Genomic DNA, 12,902 nt, shown 5'->3' with positions numbered 1-12,902 from the left:
CTGTTTGGGACCATGTAAAAGCACAGACTGTTCATCATTCAAGGTTTTGCTTTGCTGTCATGATATCACTGTCTGGGACTGATATTTTTGGTGATGGCCAGAAACAGCAATAACATACTTTTCCTCATGTTTTGATTATACAGGAAGAACTTAGACGATAACACTGACTGAAGTTCAGAAAGAGAACTAGTCAAGTTATTTAAAATAAATTTCTAAGTAAAAACTTAGAAATTAGGCTTTCAAAACTTTATTAAAAAAATAAATACTTGTAGGAAATTCGATAATTACAAATATTTCTAAAAAGCAGGTAAAACCCCCAACTTCCTTTTTTTTTCTCTTTTTAGTAAGAAAAAATGAAAGTGAGAATAAGAGAAAAAACAGACAAACTTTAAAAAGTGAATATTCCTGTTTAACTTTGAAATTGAATTCTAATCTAAAAACAAAACTATTTTAATATTTTAGACAAATGTATGAATGTTTTGTTTATGAAAACACATCTTAGAGGGAAAGAAGCGTGAACAAAACTTTCAAAAAGAACTTTTTAGACGAGGTATGGATTTTCAGATAGTGACACTATTTCTTATTTTCAATTTAAAAGTCCAGCAGCAGAGATGAAACAATTTTCCCCAGAGAAACATGTAACACTGAAGTGCACAAGGTGAGAATTTTTTAGAGTCACAGAGACAGACAACAGCTTTCTGATAGTGTTCTAAGACAACTGGTGGCATTCTGTAAAAAGGGCTTTAAGTTGTGTTTATCTGAACTGACAGCAGTTAGAAGTGCATTTCATCCTTATCTATCAACTCCAAAGCTGATTTAACTGGATAGAAGACCATTTTCACGGAGGGCTGCTGCCCAAGTTGCACTCAGAAAAGCAAATGCAGACTTCACATGGCCTGAACCACATACAGACATTTGCAACAGTGCAAACTGCATGCAGAATGCTTTTCTATCCAGAATGGCAGCACTTTACATTTTCTTGCACACTTTCAGAAGAAAGGAGTGCACAGGGTCAGGACAACAAAGAGTTTAACAGAGAGAGTGTCTGCGACGGGGGAGTGCCATTATTATGAGTTACAACACTGTCAGGATTAACATGTCTTTTTAACAAAACATGCAAAGGAATCTCAAGCCATTAAACTGTCTACCTCCTAGCTATTATATTTGATCCATAAACAGTACCTTCAACAGTACAGTGCCCTCTAGCACTGTAATAAAGTATCAACCATTAGTTAATACTTACCCTCCAAATTGCTACTTAGAAGCCTCTTTAAGTCCTCCCATTCAAAAACCTATCAAAAAAGAACAGTTGATTCTGAAAGGGCTGCAGCCCTATTAGAATCTGTGTTTGATTGTCTTCAAACTGTTAACTCTTCCTCAGCCCCAGGGGAAGCAATACTATCACTCATATTTTACTGGTTTCTAAATTAATGTTGTGATTAATCTTTCCCTGGAGTTTTCAACAGCTCCTTATGACAATGCAGGTTACTCTCCGAAACAGGAATGGCAGTAACTGAGAAGTGGGAGCAGAGCTTAAGAAACCATGTTTTTGAAATGTGGCTAGGACTAGATAGGAAAAGAAGTGGAGCCATTGATACCATATTATAGAATTTGCCATTTCTGACAGTAGTAGCTGGATGTGCAGAATGACAACAAACTACACTCATATTTGAGTCAGGATGAGCTGAGCTACCTCCTCACCTTCCTATGTCCAAATGCAGCTAAACTGTATGAACTAGGCTTGTTGTCATCTTATTGCAAAGTTCCCATACCTTCTCAGCAATTTCTCATGTGCAGCTCCTCGCAGCACAACCAACAAACTCCATCTCTCTCCTCACCCAGCTAACCACTCTTTTGCAGCACTCTTCTTTGTATTGGACACAGCTGTGGCCTGTTAAGAGCAGGTCTGTTCCTAATCTTTGGTGATTGGTACAGCTGCAGCTCCTCAGGTGTGAGACTACCTTCTGCACTATCTTTATTTTCTTACATTCTATCCTTCCACATAGGCTCTCCTGAGCATTGGTCAAAAGAGTTAATTTATAGGAGCAGCATCAATCTCAGCTGCTTTGATTCCAGACCCCTAGACTCAAAAATGACAAAGCTTGGTGTGATTTTCTTGTAGAAAGGGACCAGAATATGGCATGGAAAAAATAATTTTAACAATCATAGAATCATCATCATTCCAGCCTCATTAAGAGGCTGGAATGGACCTCAAGGATCCTCTAGTCTCACCTGCCCTGCCATGGGCAGGAACATCCCAGGCTGTGGATAAGACTCAAGGCCTTATCCAAACAAGTTTACTCTTGAGGCATGTAGAATAATGGACAACAGGTAGATAACTCCACTCTTTAATGGTCCCAATGGCTAAGAAGGAGATTATCAGAAAACAAATTATAGCTGTGTACTGCAGTCATTGGGAAAAGCTCAGTGGGTGCCAGCTTTTCAAGAGAAACTAGGGAAAAGCAAGGAAACACCCAAGGCCTTTGATACCTAGTCCTGTGTTGCAAAGCCACAGCAAGGAGGCACCAGGCAGGGAACACCCATGTCCACACTCTGCTGACTTCTGCTGCCCAGGGGGACAGCTGAGGGTCTGTAGCAGGGTGGATACAGTAAAACCAGTGGGTTTGGTGAACTGGGAGGCAGCTCAAGTGCCTGATTTCATACTGTGTGTCTGTTTGCAGTGTTAAAAAAATGCAATACTCACTACATAATAAACTTTCTTCTTCAGTGATGCACTTCTGGCTGCTTCTTGAGTTGCTGGTCCTGCCATATCTGTATGGAACATCAAGCTTCTCCCAGGTTCATGTTCTTGGTATTTAGAACTTCCTTGTAGATACAGGCATGGACAATTGCAGTCACACAGAACCACTCACCCAGATTCTGCTGCATGAAAGGGGGGCCACAGAGACAGAAGTTCTGTGCCTTTCCCCAGGTACTTATTTTGGCAAGATTCATTAGGCTGTGTCTTTGAGCTCCCATCAGTACTTTCCCCCAATCCTGTTTTGACTGTAGAAGACATCCCCAGTGACCAGTGAGGAGTGGATGAGATAGCACACAGAAAAAGGAGATATTTTCCCACCTTTTATTCCAAATATCAATGACATGGATGTCATGCACAGCAGATTATATCTATGCCTAAAAGCAGCAGGCCACTTGAGGGAAATTGCACTAATTAAGTATACAGGCTGATTGTTGTCTCACTTAGTTCCTGTCAGTTCTGCCTTGAAAGAGGACACAAAGAAGAGATTGTGGAGGCTTCAAGAAGCATGGATGAGTTTTTCCCACAGTTTAGGATACTTACATGTGGGAAAGTCAGGAATCAGATAATTTGCTGTATTCCTCCTTCCTTACCTGCTTCATCTTAGAAGTCAGGGCCTGTTACTCCAGGCAAAGTCCATTCAGTCAGTGTGGTGGGAACTGTCAAGAGAATCTCTGAGCAGCAGGAGTCAGTCATCCCCAGGTAGGAAGATACCCCATTTGCTGATTGGAAAAGGACACACAGATTGCCCCAGTAGTGCTGGCACTGGAATCTGGGGGATTAGGTGGAATACAGAATATGACAGGGGCTTTGGAAGCAAAAAAGGGAATCACAGCCAGAAAATCCCTCCTCACATGGCCTCCTTCTATCTCCTCCAGTGGCCTATAAAACGCTTTTGTTTCACTCTCTGTTTTCAGTCTCTTTGGTCAGAAAAAGAGAAGCAGCTGAAAGCTACTTTTCTAAAGGCTGTGGTAAGTTTGGCCCAGTTCACATGAAAGACAACCAGAGCAATTCCCATTTTTTGCTGGAAGGCTTCTCTCACATGAACTGCTCGATCTCTGAAGTGCTGTCAGTGTTATTTGGAAATAGAAACTATAAGGAGGTTCTATTTTAAAGCACTCTATGTGTAAAACCCTGTGAACACATGTGCAGAACACTGTGAGATGCTGTACCTATTGTACAGTTTGCATCACTCATTAATGCATTGAGGCTGGGACTGCTGTTAACTGACTTTCCACAAACCCAATACATTTAAACAATCCCCACAAAAGGCACATATGATCACTGAAAATACTTTATCACGTGGAACTATTTTGAAATAAATCATGTGCTACTGGTGCTAGCTAGTGGACTTTGAAGTTGTGATATTACATATGAAAAGCCAATCTTATCTTTCAAATGTCTCCCTCCATCTCTGATGTAGGGTTTTCCTTTCCCTGGAAGCTTGAACACCACCAAAAAAGCTTGCCTTAGTGCAAAGGAGGTGATCAGTATTCCAAATCAAGCCTTTAACCTCTTGGATACATTTCAAAACTACACTGTGGTGAGGGATGTTGGTTTTATTAGTACAAGCTTGGGATGCCCTGCATATCTCAGCTGTAGCTTTGCCAGATGCAAGGTGTCAGAGCAGCAGGAGGGGATGCTCTGCAAGGGCAGAGGGTGACAGCAGGGCAGTGCTTCCACCCACGAGTGCAGGCAGCAGAGCAGGTCCAGTGCCTCTCATCAGGGCTGGACTCAGGCCAGCAGTTGCCACACAAGTCCACAAAGGCAAGGCAGCTCTCAAGCCAGGCTGTGAATTCCAGTCACCAGGTCAGGGACCAGGGGGTACAAACATGGTCAGGTATATCTGCAACATAGCTGCAGTAAGGACAAGGGCAGTGCCTCTCACCATTCTCCCAGGCCTCTCCGGGGGGGACCCTGCCAAGGCTCCACACTGATCTCACACAGCTTGTTTCACCCCAGGTTACAGCTGCACACAGCAGCCCTGCTCTTGGGCACAGGCAGCCAAAACCCTTGCTAGGGGCAGGGAGTGTTGCAGAGCCTGTTGGTGCACTCTGTCACAGGAAGGCAGTTCCTCTTAATCTCAGGAGGTGGTAAATGTGAAATGAGTGGATGCTATACCTCCACCAACTAATGCCCAGTGCCTAAGGATGAGTTATTTTATAACAGTCTGGAAAACAATACAAAGCTGAACTGAACAAAATGTCCAGAACAAGTAAGCAAACAGAAAAACATCTGTAGCATGTCATGGAGACACTCATAGAGTCACCCACATCCACACCCATTCACACAACACATCTGAGGTCATTACAGAATCCTATTTATTTCTGCAAAAGAGAAAGAGAAAAATGTGTGAAGTTTCCTTCTTGATGCATGTTTAGAATCTCTGACTCAATTTCCTCCCACTCTCCATTTGGTTTGACTCAACTCAGTATACCTTTCTCCTGCATCAACCTTATAAGCAGCATAACAGTCTCTGCCCCTTCAGCCAGAACTGACACCATCCAGGACACCTAATAGCTACTAAGAAAGCTCCTGTAGCACACCTGAAATCAGGGACAGCCTCCTGATACCAACACCACAAAATACAAGAGATATTACAATACACCCTGGATACTGACCCAAGGAAAGATTATAACTAAATGCAGGCTGGATGCTGAAGAGTATCTTCTTTGCTGCAGGAAGAAAATAAAACACAGCCTTACAGAGTATATCCAGTCATTCTCAAGCAAAACCATCTGGCTGAGTCCTTGTCATTGTCCAGACAGGACTTCAGGAGTGTACATCAGCACTGGTATCCAGATTCAGAGTATCTGCCACTCCTGTGACACCATGCAGGCAATATTTCTCAGGTGATGGCACAGACAGACTCTGAAAAGGTGAGGAAGCTGATTGGTGACAAGCATTAACACTCTTTTGTCACAGTCCCTTTGCAGACTCCAATTCAGACACCAAACAAACTCAAAGTCAAGTGAGACTTGGAGATTAGCATCTCCCTGTCTGTTATTGATGTGCTTCACATTCAAAGCAATAAAAACTGAAACACCTAGCACTCCAGACAGATAGCAGATTTCTAGGCTGAGGGAAAAAACCTGAAGAGAGTCACAAAATTAATCTCTTGTCAGAAATGAGAAATGTTATCAATTTTGTCAGTGGAAAAACCCACCTAATCCCTGCTCAAACAGTGTTTGACTCTAGCTTGTTTCTTCCAAAGTTTTGAGATAATCTAGAAACTATGCAAAAGAAAAGGCATCAAGAAAGAGAAGTGGGAATCAGAGCAGTGGTACAAATATAATCTTTTGGTGAAAAATATCTCTGTGCAAACTCTGACTCCATGGCTGGTGAAGTAGCACACTATGGCAAGAGGAAAAGGGAGTAGAAAAACAAGAGAAGGAAAACAAATAGCTCTATCTCACTCAACACCACCAGAGACTATAAAAAAAGGGAAGAGGGTTCTCCTGAGCATGGTACATCCCTCTGTAGTGGGAAGGTCACAGGACAGCTTTTGAAAGTTCCTGACCTGGAGGCCTTCCTGCTCTTTGAGGGCCTCTCTTTCCACATTGTGCTATTCCAGAAAACAGTCCATGTCTCATAGTTGCTTTAAACACTAAGTCAAGATCAGGGTATTAGAAAAGCTGTTAAATGTTAACAGGAAAAATGCTTAGTATTTTTGGGAGTTCCCTCGACTTGGGAGGGGAAAGGTTAAATTAGTAGGTTCACTGATGAAGAAAAACCACTGTCAAATGTAGCCTAAAGGATTACTTTACTGCTAATCAGTGGATTTTATTGTAATCTGAATTAAAAACACGCTGCTGGATATCAAAGCACACAGGCTTTATCGCTGAGCAGGGCTATCTGTAGTAGGGACCACAAGAACTGAAAAACAAGACTTCAAATTAAGGCTTATTCTATCCAATTAATTCAGCCTACAGAGGAGAAGTTTTAGAGGTGACATAATTGCTGAATATAGGGATTTACACACAGAAAAGCATTTAATAAGCGGAGGAGGCAAGCAGACAGGCATTTCAGTCTTTCTGTCAGAGACATAATGTGAACCAACAATTGCAAGTTCAACAAGAAAAGTTCTTTCTTATTTAAATAAGTTGTAATGTCTGGGAAAGCATAACAGTGGAGGTCACTGTCTTTTGTAATCTTTATGACAAGACTATGTACCTTTTGTATGTAAAAACACATAGTTATTACCTAGCTTCAGGGGGAAAACTGCAAGGGGCATGTTCAAGTTGGCTCCTTCCCTCACAAAGTGACGATACCTCTGTGTGCATTCACCCTTCGAGCCATTCAGAGAAGTTTGGGGTGGGGCTGGCAGCAGAGCAGCCTGCAGCAGCACCTTTTGTACGACTGTGCTGTGTGAGCAGCCAGAGCCCAGTACCCCCAGCTACCCCTGCACACAGGAGACAGCAGACCAGCAGCTCCATGCCACAAAGGTCTAGAAGGATCTTAAGATCAGTTCAGAACAGCTCACCCAAAGCAGGGATCGTGTATCTCCCTCTGAAGCATTTGGCAGTGGCCAGAGACAGCGTTCCAAAGGAGACAGCCTCCTGGGCAGGCACAGCCTGGCAGGCGTGCAGCCTTGGCACGGGCTGAGCAGCACACAGGCTGTCCTTGGAGGTCTCCTATGCATGCAGCGACCAGAGCTGACCCTTCTTAATTTATGAGCTCGTCTGAGATCACAGCCGCATGTATTATGGCTCCAGGCTCCATTGAAATGAACTTTATTAAAATAAATTCCAGCTGCTTGGAAGGAGTTAGAGAAATGACAAAAAGAAGGCAAACTCCTCCATTCCCATACTCACTGACAGCAGAAAAAGAAATAGTTACTGGAGACCGAGCAAAATTCAGCTGGCTCAAATTGAAGGGGCATGAGAAAAGGATCTAATCAAAGAACAAGCAATTTTGATAAAATGAGATGGTTACAAATGCCAAGGCAGAACTCCCAGCTAGACAACAGGCTTAAAGCAGAGAGACAGAAGGACAAAGGGTCAGGAGGGCACCTGATAAAGCTTCTGACTGAAGGTGGGATACATTTTAATAAATCAGATTCATTTGCAAGGGGTCTTGAATGCTTGTACCTTTCCTGTTTTGTCTGTTCCCTGGCCTTTGGTCTGTTTTATTTCCTTCCCCAGGATGCCTGTGGGCTGTTAATGGAGAATATTAGGGAGCAGCACCAGGATGTACCTCACTCAGTCTGTTGTTGCCAGCAGCCTACATGCTCATAATTGTCCCCTGTTCACTAGATGCTCCTTTTATCCTTGCTTGGCTCCTGGGGAATTTCAAAAGGATGAAATTTCTAATGAAGCCTGGCATTCTTGCCCAGCCACAACTAATCAGAATTGCAGTCTGGTAAGGATCTCAGAAGAAAAGCTCCAGTTTTCTGCCTTTTCATGGGTCAGCAGTGAGGAGACCAGATCTAGACCCTACCAGAGCAGCAGAATTGCTCTCCTTGGACATAGGGGTGCCCACTCCCACCTCAGGTAATGGCACTGAAACTGCCCATTGGAGTTCCAATAGGAGCACCTAAGCTTTCAGGAGCCAGGGATGAGACATTAGCAATGCTTATGTGACCTTGTCCCCATTCCTACCTTTCTGCTTCTCAGCAATGAATTCTCATGACCTTCTCACACCTTTCCCCAGTTTTAACCAGCATTGCCAGCAGCCTGCTTTCCTCAAGAAATTCTGGAGTCTCCTTGCAATCATTTTTTGATAGTGCTGGAAACAGTCTTTTTCACCTCATGTCAGGCATCACAGACCATATGAGCAATACTTTACCTGAGGTGCCTAGATCCAAGCCACCTACAGTGAAAAAAAAACAAAACAAACAACCAAAAAACCCCAAACCCACCCCAAACTAGAAGCCTGGGATCAGTGAAGTTCAGTGAAGTGGAAAGAGCCTATCTCCAGTACACTCAGCAAAACAAAACAATTTGCCAGATAATCCTGTAAATCAGGAAGATCTGTAGATCTTCAACAGTTTAATGGCATGCACTGCCACTGAGGGAAAGATATCACACCTCAGTAAGAACAGGTTCCACTGAAGGAGATGAGAACGTTCTGTTTCAGCAGTAATTTCACTTAATGTCAGCTCTGTAGCAGGGGTCTCATGTGAATAGTGTAGCTGAAAGCCATTAGACTTTTCCTCATGCTATCATCAACCACTTTTGGCAAGGCCTGTTAAACAGAATAACTTGCAGAATGAGCCAGAAATAGGGCCTGTGGAACAGATTCTTCAGATCACAAATGTTAAACCATGGAAATGGATTGGTGACAAAGAGGGTGGAGAGGAGAGAGAGAAGTTTCCACAGACTATTTTTTTTCCCCCCATCACCCCCACACATGTGGTCTACACCCCTACATATGTTTGCCACAAGCTTAGCCCAAGAGACATTCCAGATCTTACTCAAGAGCTGAAACCTGGAAGAACTTGCCAAGTCTGACATTAATCAAAGGGCAGGGTAACAGTGTGTGGTGAGTGTAATGGAGTCACCCATGCTTAGATTCCACAGACAAGGGGCAGAGGGGTACCAAGGGCCCTGCAGTAATGACTCTGATCTGTAGTCTGAGGCTCTCTTCAGCAGCCACTGAAGGGCTCACCTCCCAGCTCAGATTAGGTTTTGAGCTGTGACTAGGCTGTCAGTTTAGGCAGCCCAGGTGTGCTCCCAAAGTTAGAGAGATGAAGTGTGCTTTGGGGAGCACTTGGCTTTGAAAGAAGGTTCTTTGAATTTTATGGCTCCTTCCTGTCTTGCCTCTACTTCTGTCTCTCTCCCCACTACCACTGGATTGTTTACCAATTTTCACAGAAACATTATGAGCATGAAAGAAAATGTCTCTTCACTTAGCTAAATCCAAAGTGTGCCAAGATAGATGGCTGCTGAAGAGTGAATACCATTCAGGTCATGTCAGATTAGAAATAAGGAAGCTAAATTTTTCTAGCAGAAAAAAAAAAAATAAATACAGCAAGAGGGTTACCATGTGACACAATTAGTCTACCATGCTTATACAATTCTTCTAAAAATAAAGTTATACATCTATGTTTCATAGAGATGTTTAGGAAAAATAGGTATGTAAGTTTGATAGACTTGGAGTCTTACATCTTTAAAATTCCTGAGAAGATATTACAGAAAATCAGGAATACAAATGTATGTGCTAACACATTACTGGTGACATAAGTTAATTTAGGGAGACCTATTAGGAGAATGAGATAGTTCATATAAATGTGTTATTTTATTTATCACAAATGTTTGTGTACTTGATTTAAAAGACAGCTAAAGATTTAGTGTGCCTTGGGATATAGGCTGGGGATTTTTATAAAGCTATAAATGAAAAGGGAGAAGAAAGGAGAAACACATTTCAATTTTATATACCAGTACTGAGACTGGAGCTAAATACAGAGTAACAGAACAGTGCTCCCAAATAGCCACAACTCTGTCACATGGGGGCCTGGCAGGTAACATATGGAATTGTTAGATAGAAAATGACCCACCAATTTCTGGCTTCAGTAGAACTTTTTTCCCAATGGAGTAAGAGCAGTAACTAAATAAAAATTCATGGAATAGGCTGAATGATGCAGGTCCATATCTTATCAGAGCTGGTGCCTATGTTCAAATGATGAATTAGTTTTGGCAACTGAATTTGGAAAGTTATTGCTGTTTTTATTTTCCTTCAGTGGAAGAAAGACGAGCAGTTGGAAAGGAAGCCTATAAATCTTAACATTAGAGAGGGGAAAGGGCAAGGTGTTTTACATACATACAGGGGCTAGACAAGAAATTGTTTTTTCTAGACACAAAGAGCAATGTGCAACAGATTCCTTTTGAAGATTTTTCATTTGCTGAAAAATAGAAAAAATATTCAGTGCACATCCCCTTTGTTCTTTTAATTCCAGGTTTTATTAATTTTCACTGAAAAATCTGTAGGCATTTCAACATGAATAAAAACATACAGCTTCTTTTACATAAAAAAGTGATCACAGATTTTTGCCAGAAAGAGGAAATCACAAAAGAAAGCAAAGCTCTCTACCTCTTTGGAAGATGACACAACCAGAGTTTTTCTGGGATGAGAAAAGTTTGGGAATCACCTCACCCTTAGATGAAGTATCTGACCCAAACAGAGGTTTGCTGCTCTCCACTATGGATCACAGATGGGGAATGCACATTCCCAATGGGGAAATAGCCAAGTAGAACCAGGCTGCTGAAAGGGTGATAGGAGCAGCAATTGTAAATGATAAAAAATCCTGACATCAGTTGAAAAGCAGTCTGAGGAACTCCAGCCTGCAGAGGAAAGAACAAGAAGATGCAGCAGATATTTAACTGCTCTCCTAAAACTTTCCCTTGGCTATTTGCAGTGACTCCTCCTATCCCCGGGCAAGATGAACAAAATTACCTAATTAAGTCCCCATCTTTGAATGTCCCAATTAAACCAGCTCCTCATCTTCTCTTGCTGAGAGGCACCCTGCATTCTCTGACTGAAGCTGGTGGCAGCATTTAATGTAGTATGCTGAGAGCTTAGGGCTAAGAGTTAGAAGCTCTGAGAATCTCTCCTGTGCCAGTGAATTTGGGATGGAGCTGGTAAGCAGCAGGCTCTAGAAGGAACATGGACACTTCAGTTTGAAAAGAGCCATTGAGGAAGTTCCTAAACTCTCTGGTAATAGCAGGTGATGAGGGTAATAGGGGCTGGCAGGAGCTTCAGAAGAGGTTTGCCTCTTACCTTGGCAAGCACAAGGGAAACTCCCTTCTCTGCCTCCTCTTCCCTTTAAACAAAACAACCCCCTCAGAGCATTTTGGAAAGGATCATTAGTGCACGAGGATGACAAGGCATTCTGCAACATGGGCCTGAGGAACTGCTTCCAAGAAAGAAATCCTCATACACATAGATCACAGGAACTTGAGCCCTTTCCATATCAAAGCAACTTGCTCAAGGGCCTTCAAAGTGCATTCTCCATTCCAAGGCCTAATGGAGCTGGAAACCTTCATGGAATGAGCAAAGATAAATTTCTGCCAAAGAGCCCCACTCCCTGGATTTTTAAGAGATCAAAATGTTTCAAGCTGCTAGGTCTGCAACTAAATATGGGATAAAATGGAATCTTTTATCCCATTAACAACACTGCCTTCACACTCCTTTTTCTTCAAGTCCCTAGTTTAAGAAGGATTAGAGTCGTGGGAGGTGAGGGAGAAAAAGTACTGAAAGCAGAAAAACTGCTAAAAGATAAAGCAATGACATTTTAGACAATGGAAAACTGAAATTAAATATAATTGCATAATTGGAGTAAGGTAGGATCAAATATTTCTGATTTATTACACAGCTTGACTCTTGATTTCCAAGGAATAGAATCAGCACTCTGATATATTGTGTGACTCACAGAAAAACAGTTTCAACTTGAAACTGTAGATGACAAGATCTACAGCTGATGACTCTGCAGCACCGTATATAAGCTTTTGGGGTGTGATTTCCACAAAAAGATCAGAACAGGTTGTGGCCTAGGTGAAGCCAAGATCATGCCAAACTTTTTTTTCTTGATCTTAGTTTTAAATCCAGTCCAGTAACCACTTGCCACATCAAGCCTTATGCATTTACCAAAACCTTCACAAACCTTTCTCTTAAAACTACAAATCCTGGATAAATCCCCAAAACTCCTTTTAGTTCTCAAACTCTCCTGAATGCTTCCCAAGCCTAGCCTCACCTAAGGCTGTCCTGACTGGCACCTATATATCCACGGCCCTTTTTGGAACCAGCCTTTATTCTTGCCCTTTAGGCAAGGAAAGGCAGAACAGAATGATAAATCTTAATCCCAGCCCAGTTCTCTTGGTCTGGGAGAATAAAGGGTTGAGCATGAAGCAGTTGCTCAGGAGATTCCATCATTATGTCAGAAGCTAGCAGACTAACCTTTCCCACCAAGCTGATTTCAGGGTGGAGACAGAGACTACTGCTTTCTCCTCTACTTCTGCTTTATCCTCCCCTTTGCTACTGGAGCATAGGAGTCCCCAGCATGGCTTGTGAGGAATTCAAGAGGAGAGAAGAAGATCTCATTACAATTTTGCTGCCTATTAAAGAGTGAGACAATGGAGTGGTGGTAAAGAGTAAATAGCTGTATGCAATTATGAGAATCGCCAGACATCTCATTTCATGTCAGGCA

This window comes from Agelaius phoeniceus, chromosome 6 (assembly GCF_051311805.1).
Source record: "Agelaius phoeniceus isolate bAgePho1 chromosome 6, bAgePho1.hap1, whole genome shotgun sequence".
Classification (NCBI taxonomy): domain Eukaryota; kingdom Metazoa; phylum Chordata; class Aves; order Passeriformes; family Icteridae; genus Agelaius; species Agelaius phoeniceus.
The sequence above is the reverse complement of the archived record's forward strand: the minus strand, read 5'-3'. Positions refer to the sequence as shown.